Raw genomic sequence first — 12,272 nt, 5'->3', positions numbered from 1 at the left:
CCTGGCTCTGCTACTAAATTTGAAAAGTGTTACGAGGGCTGGAACGGGGTCCACTCAGCCCCGGGTGGTCAACTAAGTAGAGGTGTGTTCGATTCCCACCTCAGCCATCTGGAAGTGGTTTTCCAGGATTGTCCCCCTTCTCCTCGAGGCAAATGCCGGCATGGTACCTAACTTAAGGCCACAACCGTTTCCTTCCATCTATCCCTTCTAATCTTCCAATCCCCCATCAACACAGCAGGTGAGGACGCCTGCGCGAGGTACTGACCATCCTCCCCAGTTGAATCCTCCGAACCAATGTCTGAAGCTCCAGAACACTGCCCTTTACGTGGTAGAGGTGAGAGCGCTTGCTGAGTCCGAGAGAAAAAACAACCCTGGAGGGTAAGCAGATTAGATGAGAAAGAAAAATGTGCATAGACAGAATAGTAAAGAGAACTATAGCGGCGCTTGTCGGAATTATCTCGAGGATAAGTTTAGAGTGCTGTATTTCCAGGCCTTTTGTATCTCGTAGGCAACGCTCCAGATAAGAATTACTTCCAGGTAGCCGCGGATATAGTTCAAGCTGCTTCTGAAGTTGTTAATAGTGGCGAGTGATAACAATACTGATCAGCTTAAAATCTGGGGACATTAGAGCGGCGTATTGGGTCCGTGGGGGTGTAAAATTTCTGGTATTGTGCCCAGAAAACTCGTTTGAATTGATGATAAGTCCAGTGTCATGGAAGCTACTGTCGCGAACAGAATGAAACGTCACTTGATGGGTGGCAGAGCGGCACTGCAACGGTTGTTTCCTTGTAATTATTTCGTTTCGTGGTACAACAGTTGTGTCTCCGAACTGTTAATAATAAAACTCTAGTTTTGATGAGTGCCAGGTATAATACCTAGTAGACGGTTGAGAAATATCCGTGACTCCGTGGCGCAACGGTAGCGCGTCTGACTCCAGATCAGAAGGTTGCGTGTTCGAATCACGTCGGGGTCAAGGAACTGTTGTAAGTGTTTTTTGGTGTATCATATCCGTAGATCTCTGAAAGTAGATATACGCTAAAGGAGGGGAGAGAATTCTATGATATAATAATAGTCCTGTTCTACAATCCTAAATGAGTTATTCTTCCGAGAAGATGGTGGCGTGTTTTCTGTAGATGCATAGTGTAACTGATCTGCGACATCGTTCCAAATGTAATTTACGCACATTTGGAGGAAATTCAATGAACTAGTGCGGCTAGTCTAGTATAGTTACTCAAAGCTTTCGCGAGGACAGTGTCTATTCCCCAACACATTCACCCCTTACTATTTACACGTAAACAGTGTCTAACAAATCCTATTAACATCACACATCTGATGACAATATAATAGAGGTTGTATTTCCAGTCCCAGATTAATATGGAAATGTAGAGTTTAGCTATCGACCAGTACCAATGAAGGAAAAATTTTGTCATGAGTGGGATTCGAACCCACGCCCTCAGAGAGGACCAGAATTCCTCGGACCTGCGTCGTACAGGCAAGGTATTCCCTTGAGTCTGGCGCCTTAGACCGCTCGGCCATCCTGACACGGAGCCGTCTGCTCAATGGAGGAGTCCATAAATTTTCCTTCAGTATCCAGAGTCTCCTTGACTCGCCTTTGTGACTCTAGTGGTCCTCCTCTGCGGTGTAGTTGATAGTGTGATTAGCTGGCACCCCCAGAGGTCCGGGTTGGATTCCCGGCTCTGCTACTAAATTTGAAAAATGTTACGAGGGCTGGAACGGGGTCCACTCAGCCCCGGGTGGTCAACTAAGTAGAGGTGTGTTCGATTACCACCTCAGCCATGTGGAAGTGGTTTTCCAGGATTGTCCCGCTTCTCCTCGAGGCAAATGCCGGCATGGTACCTAACTTAAGGCCACGACCGTTTCCTTCCCTCTATCCCTCCTAATCTTCCAATCCCCCACAAACACAGCAGCTGAGGACGCCTGCGCGAGGTACTGACCGTCCTACCCAGTTGAATCCTACTACATAATGTCTGAAGCTCCAGAACACTGCCCTTGAGGCGGTAGAGGTGAGAGCGCTTGATGAGTTCGAGGGAAAAACCAACCCTGGAGTGTAAGCAGATTAGATAAAAAAGAAAAAATGTGCATAGACAGAATAGTAAAGAGAACTGTAGCGGCGCTTGTCGGAAGTATCTCGAGGACATGTTTAGAGTGTTGTATTTCCAGGCGTTGTGTATCTCGTGGGCAACGCTCCAGATAAGAACTACTTCCAGGAAGCCGCGGATATAGTTCAAGCTGTTCTGAAGTTGTTAATAGTAGCGAGTGATAACAATACTGATCAGCTTAAAATCTGGGGACATTACAGCGGCGTATTGGGTCCGTGGGGATGTAAAATTTCTGGTATTGTGCCCAGAAAACTCGTTTGAATTGATGGTAATTCCAGTGTCATGGAAGCTACAGTCGCGAACAGAATGAAACGTCACTTGATGGGTCGCAGAGCGGCACTGCAACGGTTGTTTCCTTGTAATTATTTTGTTTCGTGGTACAACAGTTGTGTCTCCGAACTGTTAATAATAAAACGCTTGTTTTGATGAGTGCCAGCTCTAATACCTGGTACGCGGTTGAGAAATATCCGTGACTCCGTGGCGCAACGGTAGCGCGTCTGACTCCAGATCAGAAGGTTGCGTGTTCGAATCACGTCGGGGTCAAGGAACTTTTGTAAGTGTTTATTGGTGTATCATATCCGTAGATCTCTGAAAGTAGATATACGCTAAAGGAGGGGAGAGAATTCTATGATATAATAATAGTCCTGTTCTACAATCCTAAATGAGTTATTCTTCCGAGAAGGTGGTGGCGTGTTTTCTCTAAAGATGTAGATGCATAGTGTAACTGATCTGTGGCATCGTTCCAAATGTAATTTACGCACATTTGGAGGAAATTCAATGAACTAGTGCGGCTAGTCTAGTATTGTTGCTCAAAACCTTCGCGGGAACAGTGTCTATTCCCCTACACATTCCCCCCTTAGGCCTACTATTTACACGTACACAGTGTCTAACAAATCCTTTTAACATCACACACCAGATGACAATAAAATAGAGTCTGTATTTCCAGTCCCAGATTAATATGGAAATGTAAGTTTAGCTATCGACCAGTACAAAAAAAGGAAAACATTGTCAGGAGTGGGATTCGAACCCACGCCCTCAGAGAGGACCAGAATTCTTCGGACCTGCGACATACAGCCAAGGTATTCCCTTGAGTCTGGCGGCTTAGACCGCTCGGCCATCCTGACACGGAGCCGTCTGCTCAATGGAGGAGGCCATAAATTTACCTTCAGTATCCGGAGTCTCCTTTACTCGCTTTTGTGACTGTAGTGGTCCTCCTCTGCGGTGTAGTTGATAGTGTGATTAGCTGGCACCCCCAGAGGTCCGGGTAGTATTCCCGGCTCTGCTACGAAATTTGAAAAGTGTTACGAGGCCTGGAACGGGGTCCACTCATCCCCGGGTTGTCAACTAAGTACAGGTGTGTTCGATTCCCACCTCAGCCATCCTGGAAGTGGTTTTCCAGGATTTTCCCACTTCTCCTCCAGGCAAATGCCGGCATGGTACCTAACTTAAGGCCACGACCGCTTCCTTCCCTCTATCCCTTCTAATCTTCCAATCCCCCACCAACACAGCAGGTGAGGACGCCTGCGCGAGGTACTGACCGTCCTACCCAGTTGAATCCTACTACCCAATGTCTGAAGCTCCAGAACACTGCCCTTGAGGCGGTAGAGGTGAGAGCGTTTGATGAGTTCGAGAGAATAACCAACCCTGGAGTGTAAGCAGATTAAATGAGAAAGAAAAAAGTGCATAGACAGAATAGTTCCCCTTACTATTTACACGTAAACAGTGTCTAGCAAATCCTATTAACATCACACACCGGATGACAATATAATAGAGGTTGTATTTCCAGTCCCAGATTAATATGGAAATGTAGAGTTTAGCTATCGACCAGTACCAATGAAGGAAAATTTTTGTCAGGAGTGGGATTCGAACCCACGCCCTCAGAGAGGACCAGAATTCTTCTGACCTGCGTAGTACAGGCAAGGTATTCCCTTGAGTCTGGCGCCTTAGACCGCTCGGCCATCCTGACAGACAGTCGTCAGCTCAATGGGGGAGGCCATAAATTTACCTTCAGTATCCAGAGTCTCCTTTGCTCGCTTTTGTGACTGTAGTGGTACTGCTCTGCGGTGCAGTGGATAGTGTGACTAGCAGCCATCCCCAGAGGCCCGGGTTGGATTCCCGGCTCTGCTACTAAATTTGAAAAGTGTTACGAGGGCTGGAACGGGGTCCACTCAGCCCCGGGTGGTCAACTAAGTAGAGGTGTGTTCGATTCCCACCTCAGCCATCTGGAAGTGGTTTTCCAGGATTGTCCCCCTTCTCCTCGAGGCAAATGCCGGCATGGTACCTAACTTAAGGCCACGACCGTTTACTTCCCTCTATCCCTTCTAATCTTCCAATCCCACATCAACACTGCAGGTGAGGACGCCTGCGCGAGGTACTTACCATCCTCCCCAGTTGAATCCTCCGACCCAATGTCTGAAGCTCCAGAACACTGCCCTTGAGGTGGTAGAGGTGAGAGCGCTTGCTGAGTCCGAGGGAAAAACCAACCCTGGAAGGTAAGCAGATTAGATGAGAAAGAAAAAAGTGCATAGCCAGAATAGTAAAGAGAACTCTAGCGGCGCTTGTAGGAAGTATCTCGAGGACAAGTTTAGAGTGCTGTATTTCCAGGCCTTTTGTGTCTCGTAGGCAACGCTCCAGATAAGAATTACTTCCAGGAAGCCGCGGATATATTTCAAGCAGCTTCTGAAGTTGTTAATAGTAGCGAGTGATAACAATACTGATCAGCTTAAAATCTGGGGACATTACAGAGGCGTATTGGGTCCGTGGGGATGTAAAATTTCTGGTATTGTGCCCAGAAAACTCCTTTGAATTGATGATAAGTCCAGTGTCATGGAAGCTACAGTCGCGAACAGAATGAAACGTCACTTGATGGGTGGCAGAGCGGCACTGCAACGGTTGTTTCCTTGTAATTATTTCGTTTCGTGGTACAACAGTTGTGTCTCCGAACTGTTAATAATAAAACGCTTGTTTTTATGAGTGCCAGGTCCAATACCTTGTAGACGGTTGATAAACATCCGTGACTCCGTGGCGCAACGGTAGCGCGTCAGACTCCAGATCAGAAGGTTGCGTGTTCGAATCACGTCGGGGTCAAGGAACTCTTGTAAGTGTTTATTGGTGTATCATATCCGTGGATCTCTGAGAGTATATATACGCTAAAGGAGGGGAGAGAATTCTATGATATAATAATAGTCGCCGCCTCTGTGGTGTAGTGGTTAGCGTGATTAGCTGCCACCCCCGGAGGTCTGGGTTCGATTCCCGGCTCTGCCACGAAATTTGAAAAGTGGTACGAGGGCTGGAACGGGGTCCACTCAGCCCCGGGTGGTCAACTGAGTAGAGGTGGGTTCGATTCCCACCTCAGCCATCCTTGAAGTGGATTTCCGTGGTTTCCCAGTTCACCTCCAGGCGATTGCCGGGATGGTACCTCACTTAAGGCCACGGCCACTTCCTTCCCTCTTCCTTGCCTATCCCTTCCAATCTTCCCATCCCCCTACAAGGCCCCTGTTCACCATAGCAGGTGAGGCCGCCTGGGCGAGGTACTGGTCATACTCCCCAGTTGTATCCCCCGACCAAGAGTCTGAAGCTCCAGGACACTGCCCTTGAGGCGGTACAGGTGGGATCCCTCGCTGAGTCCGAGGGAAGAGCCGAACCTGGAGGGTAAACAGATGATGATGATGATGATGATAATAATAATAGTCCTGTTCTACAATCCTAAATGAGTTATTCTTCCGAGAAGGTGGTGGCGTGTTTTCTCTAAAGATGTAGATGCATAGTGTAACTGATCTGCGGCATCGTTACGCACATTTGGAGGAAATTCAATGAACTAGTGCGGCTAGTCTAGTATTGTTGCTCAAAACCTTCACGGGAACAGTGTCTATTCCCCTACACATTCCCCCCTTTGGCCTACTATTTACACGTAAACAGTGTCTAACAAATCCTATTAACATCACACACCAGATGACAATAAAATAGAGTCTGTATTTCCAGTCCCAGATTAATATGGAAATGTAAGTTTAGCTATCGACCAGTACAAAAAAAAGAAAAACATTGTCAGGAGTGGGATTCGAACCCACGCCCTCAGAGAGGACCAGAATTCTTCGGACCTGCGTCATACAGCCAAGGTATTCCCTTGAGTCTGGCGGCTTAGACCGCTCGGCCATCCTGACACGGAGCCGTCTGCTCAATGGAGGAGGCCATAAATTTACCTTCAGTATCCAGAGTCTCCTTTACTCGCTTTTGTGACTGTAGTGGTCCTCCTCTGCGGTGTAGTTGATAGTGTGATTAGCTGGCACCCCTAGAGGTCCGGGTTGGATTCCCGGCTCTGCTACGAAATTTGAAAAATGTTACTGTTACCGTTGTTTGTGGTAGTTATGCATGAAGGAAGGTGCTGGGTGGTGAATAGGTCTCAAGCTACAGAGTGAAATTACTATTAAAATTTAACAAGGTTATATTTTCTTTTCAAATTTAAGTAACAACAAATAGACAGGTACTTAGTAGCAGAAACACAATTTGAAATGTACAATTACACAGTTACCCCATTCGGGACTTCGAGAATCAGATACATAAGTCTTGAGCAACGAGCCCAACTTTACAAATACGCTATTGAACAAAGGGGCCGAAAACCCCCACACATGCCAGAAACGTTTGCTTCCAATTACATAGAAAAGCCTCCTAGAGGCAGAACACAATTTTCAAAGGAGTCACTTGCCCTAAAATAAAAGTCTGTCATAGGCCACTCCGAATTCCACGTTTAAGCTGGCCTCCAAAACTATATACACAGGGGTAAAATACCCAATCTACTGAGGTCTAGTAAATAAAAGAAGGTTAATTAAATGACCTCTAAAGTAACAATTTGCGAGGAGGTGAACATGCACTCCTAATACATATTGTTTCTAAAACCTACGTTGGCTCTAGGGCGCTGATGCAAGGGCTAATCCCATACTACTGAGGTGACTTAAGAAAATACTAACTTACATTACATTACTGAAGAATAGGTTGCAAAAAAATAAGTTCACCTCAAAACAATATGAGTGGGAGCTCGAGAGGGTTAAGCACTCTCTATCCCAATATGTAGTTTGAAAGATAGAATAGATATCAGTTGTTTTTACATTTTAAAGGAAAGTTACATGGTGGAAGACCTAGAACCCGCCGCGAGAGTTAAACTGCCGACCTAGCAAGAAAAGATGTTATTAATTGGCCATTACCTTGTGTTGAACGGCTGGAGAAGAAAGAGGCGCTTCCCGCCTCCTGCTCGGTACTTAATACACTGAAAGATGGAACAGAAGTGGCCCGGAGACCCTAAAATCAGCAGTTTATATCCTCTCGCGGAAGATTCTAGGCGTTAGGGGAAATAAAACACCCTCCCTTAAGGTTTTTATTGGCTAGGGAAAAGAAACCCCTACATAGAGGAAGAAGAAACACATTGTTGGTGGAAAATTAATTAAAGAAATTCGGGATTGGCTAGATCCAAAATAAGGGGAAAAAGAGGGGTATACAGCCAACTTAAACCATGACAGAAAGAAATTTAACAAAGAACAAACTCTTGAAATAAAAATTTCTCCAACAAAATAGTTCTTTGATTTTGCACTAGGTTGCACTATTGTAATTCTTCAGTAGTGTCCTCTAGAAGAGAAAGTTCACACTTCTTACTTCAAGCGAAACAAAAACACATCAAAAGTGACACAGTTCAAAAACTCAAAATTTTCCACGTGGTGACATCTTCTGAGAAAGTAGAGAATTAATAGAATAGATAAAGTTCAACCTTCCTCCAGAAGAGGAGTTTCAACTGGCGCAACTTTTAAATAAACGGTGTAGAGGTGTACCGCCCGGTACAGACCTCCCCCCCAAAAGTTCCTCCAGGGGTGACACAGAAGAACATAAGCTTTGTTTCCAAAATAAGGTCCAAGTTTTGATGTTGATATTAAGATTAATTGCGGAAGCATTTATAAGATTTTAGTAATTTGGTTGGTTGCAATTTCAAAATTTTGTTGTTGCCGGTGCAGTAAAGTTTTTCTGTTGTAGTAGTTGAATTTCTGAAGATAAACCTTTAATGCTTAAAAGTGAAGAAAAGTTTTGCAATGTCCACCAAATATTGTTGTTAAATTCCCAAATGTAATTATTGCTTATGGTGACTGTCCATGTAGTTGATGTAGATTGAGTCGGATGGCCAGACCGGCCGTTGCAGCTTGCGTCCAACGGAGGCCGCTCGGACCCCTCAAGTACCCTGAGATACCGCTCGCCCGCACTATGAGGGGAGCAGAGGTGTTGAAACACGCCGCGCCCGCGGTGAACATATACAGGCTGCGGGCCAGTAGCAGGTCGTGCGCCGCACATCAGCCTTGGCCGGGAGGAGAGCTCCGGCTTCGCCGGGCACATGTCGTCTTCGCTGGAGAGGAGGGGGCCCATCCCCCTCCCCAGTTGCTGCACGGCGCTGAGCGGCTGCGGGGGCGCTGAAACATTAAAGCTAGGCGGCAGAATTGTGTTGGACAATCATCTTCGTTGAGGGTACAGGCTTGTGGAGAGGTTGAGGGGCTAGCGGCGTGCAAATATCCATGGCATAACTTAATATTATGAAGCCGCAGTGTGTATTGGAGCAGGAGACGGGAGCGTGGTAATGGCCGTGGCAAAGACAGGATGGCAGTTAAACAATCGAGGGAGGTTTACAAGAACAGCTTACATATAAAACAAAATATTATAGAAGGAGCAGAAAGCCTTAAGCGTGGAACTCAAAAAAAAAATATAACCATCGTATTCCTATAAAATTATATGAAGCAAGTTGACACAAAAATTACACCGGTTTCACCTGGGACAGGTGAACTCTAAATATCCTCTCGGTGGCTGGATTACTTAGCAATAAGGTAACCGGCGTAAGAAAATCGAGAATGATACAAGGCCCATGAAATCTGGGGGCAAGCTTGCCCGCGGGAACAAAGTTCTTGACCATAACCTGGTCACCTACCTTCAAAGGGGTGGGTCTCCGTCCACGATCATACCTTTCCCTAACCTTTTCATGAGACACTTTAAGATTGGCTTTAGCCTTCTTCCAAAGATCTTTAATGTTATCCGGATCTATTGTCTCGGGTAGAATGTCATTCAAAGACCAGAGGTTAGAGAGCGGCGAGTTGGGAACAAACTTGAACATCAAAGAAGCTGGAGTAAACTTGTGAGATTCATGAACCGCCGAATTCAAAGCAAAAGCTATCCAATGCAGGGACGTGTCCCACCTGGAAGGATCTTCATGATGATAGGCAATGAGTGCGGACCTGAGATTACGGTTAACCCGTTCAGCCAGAGAAGGTTGAGGGTAATAAGCAGAAGTAGTTACATGAGAGATGGACAAGTCAAAACAGAATTTACGAAATAAATTTGATGTAAAAGCCTTAGCATTATCAGATACAATATATTGACACGGACCAAAAGAAGCAAAAATAGAATTTAAGCAAGTAATTGTAGACTGAGCGGTAGCCAGCTTAGTCGGAAATAACCAGGAAAATCTTGTAAAACCATCTACACACACAAAGATGAACTTGTTGGCATTCCCCTTTGACTGGGGGAAGGGTCCCACATAATCAATATACAGGCGTTCCATGGGGCGCGACGCTTGATGCGAAGACAAGAGGCCTACCTTGGTGGACATGGTTGGTTTACTGAGCAAACAAGATTTACAAGCTTTTACAAGTTCACGGATTTCACCGTCCATACCTTTCCAGATGAACATTTCACGAATCTTTTCACGAGTTTTAAAGATACCCAGATGCCCTCCCAATGGGGTCTCATGATAGTATTTGAAGATCATAGGTACAAGAACCGCTGGAACAACAACTTTCATCAACTTATCATGCCTCGAAGGGCAACATAGAACACCATTCCTCAGAACATAAGGGACAGCATGTTCCCCAGAAGAAAGGGTTTCCATTATAGGAGCCAGCGTCGGATCTTCCCGTTGGTATTTCTCAATATCCCTAAAAAGCATGGGAGCATCTGTTAAGATGGCATTAACATCAGATAGCATGGACTCGGGAGGTGATGAACTGTCTACCGGTTCATGGGTCTCGACGTCGTTAGAAAACATACGGCTGAGTCCATCAGCAACAACATTTTCGGTACCTCTGATATGCCGTACATCGAATTGGAAGGCAGAAATACGGATGGCCCAACGGGCTATACGACCTGTACGACGCGGCCTACCTAAGACCCAGCTTAAGGCTTGATTATCTGTCTCCAGGTCGAATTTGACATGTTCCAGATAGAGACGGAACTTTTCTAAGGCGAATAGGACTGCCAACCCTTCGAGCTCATAGATGGAATACTTGGCTTCTTGAACCGATAGAGTCCTAGATGCATAGGCGATGGGACGCCTCCCTAGTTCAGTCTCTTGAAGAAGGACTGCAGCTACAGCTGACGACGACGCGTCCGTTTGGACGATGAATTTCTTCGAGAAATCAGGCATAGCAAGTACAGGGGCATTACAGAGAGCTAATTTAAGATCCTCGAAAGCGGCTTGTTGAGAAGGTCCCCACTCGAATTTGATGCCTTTCCTACGAAGAAGGTTTAAGGGCGCCGCTCTATTAGCGAAGTTAGGAATAAACTTCCTGAAGAAATTCACCATACCAATGAATCTAGCGATACCTTTGATGTCCTTAGGAGGTTTAAAATCACGGATGGCCTGTGTTCTAGAATGATCGACAGCTACCCCATCGGGTGACACAATATGCCCTAGGAATGACATTGAGGGCTTAGCAAAGGCAACCTTGGACAACTTAACAGTTAACCCAGCCTTACGAAGGCGATCGAGAACTTCTCGCAGATGATCTAGATGTTCTTCAAAAGTCTCGGAAAATACGACGACATCATCCAAGTAGTGATATAAGTACTCAAATTTGATGTCGGAAAAGACCCTATCTAGTAGCCTAGTGAGCACAGCTGCCCCCGTGGGGAGCCCGAAAGGCACGCGGTTGTATTCGTATAAGTTCCAGTCCGTGGCAAACGCTGTAAGATGTTTAGACTCTTCGGCAAGGGGAATTTGATTATAGGCCTGATTCAAGTCCAAGATGGTGAAGAACTTGGCCTTACGAAACCATGAAAAGCAAGAATGAAGGTCGGGAAGGGGCACAGATTGCAACACCACCTTCCGATTGAGAGCCCTGTAATCAATGACAGGCCTGAAGCCTCCTTGGGGTTTCGGGACTAGAAAAATAGGCGAAGAATACGCTGACTTAGAGGGCCTAATAATACCATCCTTCAACATCTGATCGATGATTTCTTTCAGAGCCTTCATTTTAGGTGGAGATAGCCTATACGGTGGAAAACGGACAGGAATCGAGTCCGTGACCTCAATTTTGTATTCAATAAGGTCAGTAACACCAAGAGTATCAGAGAACACCTCGGGAAACGACTGACACAGTTTGCGAATACTATCAGCCTGCTCCTCAGGTAGATGTCTAAGGTCTAACAACATCTCATCCTGGGTAGGCGAAATAGATGAACATGATACAGAATTACACTTTAATAGTGGGATTTTATAACTAGAAGCAAATTTGAAAGTGCACGACCTAGACCGGAGATCGAGCACAAGACCAGTGTGAGAAATAAAGTCAGCTCCCAATATAATGGGGCAAGACAATTGCTTGGCCACAAACAATTTAACTTTCCATGTAAACTTAAAAACACGAATTTTGACCAGTAAGGAACCTAGAATTTCTAATGGAGATGAATTAGCCGAAACGTATTGAACAGGAGAAGAGACATAGTCAGGGAGTTTACAAACAGATTTCAATTTAGAATACCAATCAGCCGAAATAATAGAGCAAACACTGCCTGAATCTAAGAGAGCTGTTATAGGCTCGTTATTTAACTCAATCTTAAGAAAAGGAACAGGTGCGGGGGTATCCGCCGCAATCCTAAGACACTCTTTAGGGCATTCAAAAGATGAATTTGAAGGCTGGTCGTTCTCTGCATTTACAACCTGTTTACTAGGGGCTAAGTCTCGGGAAGATGGATTAGTCGGCTCAGCCGACGCCACTAGTCACTTTTTATTATTGGAATAGCTGGAATTTGCACCAGAAGTTGAGCAGGAGGGGGTGCTATTTGAGTTTGGGCAATTCTTGGCGATATGTGAGAAGGCCCCACACTTAAAACAGCCTTGTGATGACTCTGCTC

At 45.6% G+C, this 12,272-nt stretch overlaps 7 non-coding genes across 7 annotated transcripts; 3 read left to right on the top strand and 4 right to left on the bottom strand.

Moving 5' to 3' along the window:
* Positions 1 to 901: 901 nt before the first annotated feature.
* Positions 902 to 973, top strand: TRNAW-CCA (transfer RNA tryptophan (anticodon CCA)). Its single transcript has one exon. It is a non-coding gene; the product is annotated as a tRNA-Trp (tRNA).
* A 451-nt stretch (positions 974 to 1,424) lies between these two features.
* TRNAL-CAA (transfer RNA leucine (anticodon CAA)) lies at positions 1,425 to 1,542 on the bottom strand. The gene is made up of 2 exons: positions 1,505 to 1,542; positions 1,425 to 1,469 (listed from the first exon to the last, which is right to left on the bottom strand). It is a non-coding gene; the product is annotated as a tRNA-Leu (tRNA).
* Positions 1,543 to 2,591: 1,049 nt separating this feature from the next.
* On the top strand, positions 2,592 to 2,663 carry TRNAW-CCA (transfer RNA tryptophan (anticodon CCA)). Its single transcript has one exon. It is a non-coding gene; the product is annotated as a tRNA-Trp (tRNA).
* A 463-nt stretch (positions 2,664 to 3,126) lies between these two features.
* On the bottom strand, positions 3,127 to 3,244 carry TRNAL-CAA (transfer RNA leucine (anticodon CAA)). The gene is made up of 2 exons: positions 3,207 to 3,244; positions 3,127 to 3,171 (listed from the first exon to the last, which is right to left on the bottom strand). It is a non-coding gene; the product is annotated as a tRNA-Leu (tRNA).
* Positions 3,245 to 3,968: 724 nt separating this feature from the next.
* Positions 3,969 to 4,086, bottom strand: TRNAL-CAA (transfer RNA leucine (anticodon CAA)). The gene is made up of 2 exons: positions 4,049 to 4,086; positions 3,969 to 4,013 (listed from the first exon to the last, which is right to left on the bottom strand). It is a non-coding gene; the product is annotated as a tRNA-Leu (tRNA).
* Positions 4,087 to 5,135: 1,049 nt separating this feature from the next.
* TRNAW-CCA (transfer RNA tryptophan (anticodon CCA)) lies at positions 5,136 to 5,207 on the top strand. Its single transcript has one exon. It is a non-coding gene; the product is annotated as a tRNA-Trp (tRNA).
* A 955-nt stretch (positions 5,208 to 6,162) lies between these two features.
* On the bottom strand, positions 6,163 to 6,280 carry TRNAL-CAA (transfer RNA leucine (anticodon CAA)). The gene is made up of 2 exons: positions 6,243 to 6,280; positions 6,163 to 6,207 (listed from the first exon to the last, which is right to left on the bottom strand). It is a non-coding gene; the product is annotated as a tRNA-Leu (tRNA).
* Between the last annotated feature and the right edge of the window lie 5,992 nt (positions 6,281 to 12,272).

This window comes from Anabrus simplex, chromosome 3 (genome assembly GCF_040414725.1).
Source record: "Anabrus simplex isolate iqAnaSimp1 chromosome 3, ASM4041472v1, whole genome shotgun sequence".
In the NCBI taxonomy this organism is placed as follows: Eukaryota; Metazoa; Arthropoda; class Insecta; order Orthoptera; family Tettigoniidae; genus Anabrus; species Anabrus simplex.
This window is presented reverse-complemented; position numbering and strand designations above follow the sequence as displayed.